The sequence below is a fragment of the Trichosurus vulpecula genome, chromosome 9 (assembly GCF_011100635.1).
Source record: "Trichosurus vulpecula isolate mTriVul1 chromosome 9, mTriVul1.pri, whole genome shotgun sequence".
Lineage (NCBI taxonomy): Eukaryota > Metazoa > Chordata > Mammalia > Diprotodontia > Phalangeridae > Trichosurus > Trichosurus vulpecula.
In genome coordinates, this window is record NC_050581.1 from 77,766,298 (window position 1) to 77,772,297 (window position 6,000).

The window sequence follows — 6,000 nt, forward strand, 5'->3', positions numbered from 1 at the left end:
TACCTATCCCTTTCTCTCCATTCACACTGCTACTACTCTCATACAGTACCTCATCACCTCACACCAGGACTATTGCAATAGTCTTCTGATTTGTCTCCCTTCCTCAAGTCTCTCCCACTCCAAGCCATCCTCCATCCAACTACCAAAGTGACATTTCTAAAGTGCAGGTCTGACCATGACTATTAACCCAATTCAATGTACTCCAATGTTCTCCCCAACCGCCTGCCCATTCCCTTCAGGATCAAATAAAAATGTTCTATTGGGCATTTAAAGCCTTTTACAATCTAGCCCCTTCCCCATGCCTAGAGTATTTTTCCTCCTTACCTCTGACTCCTAGCTTGAAGACTCAGCTCATTTCATCTTCTGCAAAAGGTCTTTCCCAGACTATGCCCAAAGAGCAATAAAATTGCACATACCCTTTGACCCAGCAATACCTCTTCTAGGTGTGCATCCCAAAGAGATCATAAAATGGGAAAAGGACCCATATGTACAAAAATATTTATAGCAGCTCTTTTTAAAAGAATTAGAAATTGAGGGGATGTCCATCAATTGGGGAATGGCTGAACAAGTTGTCATATATGAATGTAATGGAATACTATTGTGCTATGAGAAATGATGAGCAGGTGGACTTCAGAAAAACCTGGAAAGACTTCTATGAACTGATGCTGAGTGAAATGAGGAGAACCAGGAGAACGCTGTATACAGTAACAGCCACATTGTGCGATGACTGACTTTGATGGACTTAGCTCTTCTCAACAATGCAAAGACCTAAGACAACTCCAAAAGACTCATGATGGAAAATGGTATCCACATCCAGAGAAAGAATTGATGGAGTCTAAGTACAGATTGAAGCATACTACCTACTCTCCTTTTGTTTTGTTTTGTTTCTTCTTTCTCATGGTTCCTCCCATTAATTCTAATTCTTCTTTACATCACAACTAATGTGAAAATGTGTTTAATATGAATGTAAAAGTAGAGCCTATATCAGATTGCACGCCATCTTGGGGAGGGAAGAGGAGAAGGAGGGGGAGAAAATGTAAAACTCAAAATCTTATCGAAGTGAATGTCAAAAACTAAAAATAAATTGATTATATTTTTAAAAAGATCTTTCCCAGGCTCTCCTTCTCTCTGAAATTACTTTCCATTTAGACTATATATCTTGTACATATGTAGTTATCTGCATGATGTCTCTCTCATTAGAGTATAATCTTGAAGGCAGGGGCCATGTTTTTTGCCTTTCTTTGCATCTCTAGAACTTAGCGCAGTGCCAGGCGCATAGTAAATACTTAATAAATGCTTTTTGAATGACAAAGCCAATTACATATATTTACAACTATTTATATTTTGTAAGTTTCTCCATACAATTCATCCATAATACCTGTTTTTATTTATACTGAATCTCCTCTCATTTTTTGTTCATTTATCTCTGTATTTGTCTAAAGATATGTTTTTCCACATATGTATGTGTATATATGTACATATATGTATACATATGCACACATACACACACATATTCTTGCTTACCTTATCCTATTTATAAGCCTTCTACCAGTGACTCATATAACACAAAGGGCCCATGTTCACTTTGGGAGAGTTCTCACTTTTCTGGCTCATTGCCCCTACCCCAATAATCTGGAATTTCACTTTTTGATACCACCCAACATGTTGTCACAGACACACAAATTCACAAGACCCCAAGAAAGATCACTGAAAACAGAACCTTAGGAAGGAAACCAGCACATCATTTGGTAGCTTCCTATTTTAGCTAATTACTCTTGTTTGCAAAGCGCCCTAAAACAGAATCACAGAATTTAAGAGTTAGAAGGATCTCAGCAACCATCTAGCATAGCCCATACATGAACAAATTCCTCCTATAACATACCCAACAAATGGCCGTCCAGTCTCTCCTTGAAGACTTCTTAAGGAGAAATCTGTCATTTCTCCAGGCAAGCTGTTACACTTTTGGACAGGTGTAATTGTTAGGTTTAAGAACTCAGGAAGATCTGCGTTCAAATCTGGCCTCAGACACTTACTAGCTGTGTGACCCTGGGCAAGTCACTTAACGCCTATTTCCCTCAAGTCCTCATCTGTAAAACGGGGACACACTGGAGAAGGAAATGCCAAACCACTCCAGTATCTTTGCCAAGAAAATCCTTTGTACTTTGTTAGCATATCAATACCTCGTTACCTCCATTATCTGCCCCTTACTTTTTGTGAATAAATCACCTAGCTGAGGAAGAGGGAAGGAACCAGATTCCCTCCCTTCAATTAAACGTTTGCTTTCCCCAGTAGATCAATCATAGTGATTTATGGCAAAGTATATATTCCTAATTCTGGACAGCATTCTAGTCTGGGTAAAATCCATGTGGCACATTTTTTTCAACATAGAGTTGGGTCACATAGAGTTGGACATAATTGAATGACTAAACAATTGTTAGCAAGTCCTTCCTGGTATCAGGTCTAACTAGGCCCATTTGTAACCTCTACCCATTACTCCTAGGTCCAAACAAAACCAGTCTAATCCCTCCTCCCTTCAAACACTTAAGCACAGCTATCATGTGCATCCTCAGTCTTCTCTTTTACAGGCTAAATGTGTCTAATTCCTTCACCTAGTTCTCAAATGTCTTGAGCTCAAGGCCCTCCACCATCCTCATTGACCTCCTCCAAACCCTACCCAGCTTATCAATGTCCTTCTTAGTCCATGGTGCCCAGAAATGAACACAATGCTCCAGATCAGTTCTGACAAGGGCAGAGTACAAATATCACTCCCCTGGTCCTGGAAGCTATATATTCCTCCTAGAGCAGCCTCATGCTGGATTAGCTTTTTCAGCTGCCACATCACACTGCTAACCCATGTTGAGCTTGAAGCCCACCAGTTAGGTTCTTGGCCTCCGGAGAGGAAGGAGTCACAAAATTTTAGAATTTCAGAGTTGGAAGGGAATTCAGCTGCCATCTATAATCTAAATCATACCAGAAAAAGAATCCCTCCTGCAACATACCAAACAAATGGTCATCCAGCTTTTGCCTAGAGACCTCCAATTTGGCAAAACCTATTACTTCTCTACCTGATTACACTTTTAAATAGTTTTAAATTCATTTAAATGAATATAGATTAATTGGGAAGTTTTTCCAATATGAGTATGTAAGATGTTAGGAAGAGCATGAGTGCTGTCTCCTTAGAATACTGGTGCCAGCACATCCCGTAGAGCATATTGTGGGAATGTATCCATGTTGGGGGTGTTTTTATTTTGTTTTGTTTTAAGCAAATAGGCACTACTATTTTTTATTTTATTTTTAATTTATGGAATAAAACAAACATAGTACATATACGTAGTATGATAAACACAGCACATAAATACATAGTACATAAACATATAGTACAATAAAAAAGATGATTGCATATGAAACTGTAAATCTGTTATGTATAACTTGCTATTCCTTTCAAATATACAACAAAATTATCATGTAAATTTCTATTTTTTCTTTCCTCCTCCCCAGATAGCTACCATTAGACACAAATAGGTGTGTGTATAAAAATATGCGTGTATATACATATGTATGTATATATATAGATAGAGATATGTAAAGTTATTCTTTATATACTTCTATTCATCAGATCTTTCTCTGGATGCAAATAGAATATTTCTTCATATGTCCTTTATAGTTCATTTGGTATTTATAAGAGTCAAAATAACTTATTCACTCAAAGTCATTCTTCAAACAATGTTGCTGTTACTGTGACGTGAGCCTGAACAGTTTCTCTGAGGTGCTTAGGGACTACAAGTTCACAGGATAAGGCTTGCCTAATGACCTGGAAATGGAATAATCTCCCTAAATGATTAATCCTTTTGACAGGAGCCCTACACTTCCTTGGAGGACTTTCTGACATCATTTCATTTATTTTAAGCTAACTTACTTGTTCTACTGTGGGTGAGTTTGGACCACCATTCAGATTTGTTATTGTCGTTCAGCCGATTAGTCACGTGTGACTCTTTGTGACGCTATTTGGGGTTTTCTTGGCAAAGATACTAGAGCAGTTTGCCATTTCCTTCTCCAGGTCATTTTACAGATGAGGGTAAGTGGTCACATGGTCACAAAGCTAGTAAGCGTCTGAGGCCAGATTTGAACCCAGGTCCTCCTGACTGTCCCCCCTAGCAGCCTCATTCAGATTACCCTAGGTGTTAAAGGACCCACTGGAATTTTTGTCTGGACCTCCAATTGAAATGCAATGTGGGGATCCCTGGGAGTGCGAATGTATTGCTGGAACTTTGAGGAATTTTCACATGGGGCAACTGAGTTTCTCACCTGAAGGCAAGAGAGTGATTTTCAGTCAACTCTAGGGCCCCCATTACTATTGAAAATCTTATTGAAACCAGACTTTACTTCTGAGGGAGGAAGTTTTATTTTCCTTTTTTCTGCTTTATCTTTTTTATTATCTCTGGTTTGGAGCCAGGCCTCTACTGGAATAGTAACCTATGAGAAGTAGTAACCTATGAGAATTTTGTAAATAATGTCTTTGTTAAATAATTATGTATTTGAGGGAAAGCATAATTTCCAGGCCTACCAAGTAAGATAAGCATAGATATCCCTCATGCAAGAATGTTAATTTCCATATTGTTGAAAAAATGTGCCACATGGATTTTACCCAGACTAGAATGCTGTCCAGAATTAGGAATATATACTTTGCCATAAATCATTATGATTGATCTACTGGGGAAAGCAAACATTTAATTGAGGGGAGGGAATCTGGTCCCTTCCCTCTTCCTCAGCTAAGTGATTTATTCACAAAAAGTAAGGGGCAGATAATAGAGGTAACAAGGTATTGATATGCTAACAAAGTACAAAGATATATTTAAGAAGAGCTGGCCATTGGCTGGGTAAAGACTGACCATATCTCAGGTGGGCTTTTAAAAGGCTAAGACTGCCTTCCCCAGACAAGCGAATAGTTTCAGAGTTGGAGGCAGATGAGGCAAAAAACGCCTTTGAAAATGTGGCCCCTGAGCATGTAACAGAGAGCAACAGAGAGGGAGAGAATTTTATCTTTCCCCTTATCAACATCAGCTCTCCCATCTTGCAGTGAAACTACTCCTTCAGCAGGATATGCTGCATTCATCAGAGAGAAATTCAGAATGTCATTTGAGGCCTTGAGCAGAGACACACTCTTCAGACGGACACAGAGGCACTCAAGGTTGAAGGCAGGAATCATGGTCTCCTGGCAGCAGAGAAAAGAACCAACTGTACATTCAAAAGAGAACTAGTCCTGGAAGAAGCGAGTTGATGTACACAGTAACAGCGACATTGTGCAGTCATCAACTACGAAAGATCAGCAATGCAATGATCCAAGACAATTCCAAAGGACTCGTGATGGCAAATGCCATCCACATCCAGAGAAAGAACTGTGGAGTCTGAATGCAGATTGAAGCAGACTATTTTCCCTTTATTTTTAATTGTTTTTTTCCCTTTTGTTCTGTTTCTTCTTTCATAACACGAAATACGTTTTACATAATTGCACATGTATAACCTGTAGCAAAATTGCTTGCCATTTTAGGGAGGGAGGAGGGAAAGGAGGAAGGGAGAAAATTCTGAAACGCAAAAATTTTTTCAATGAATGTTAAAATTGTCTTTACATGTAACTGGAAAAAAATAAAATACTATTTTTTTAAAAACGAGAAGAGAGTTGAGCTGCAGAGGAGAGTTCAACTCCTCATGGTCATATAACTAATAAGGGCCAAGGAGCCCACCTGAGCAATCAAGCTAGAAGAGACATTGAGCCCTGGAAAGAGAAGCATGAGAGTATCACAGGAAAAGAAAGGACATAGGGTCCCTGTACTACCACAGCCCTATGTTGCCTAGTCATTATGTGTTCCCTTACTACTAGTGTATTCTAACTTTGTGCCCACTCTTCCAAGAGGTTCTATGGGTACTTGTAGAAAAACGAATCTTTGGTTTATGGAAGGGGGTGTTTTACAATTTACTATGTTCTTACTAAGCCAACTTAGT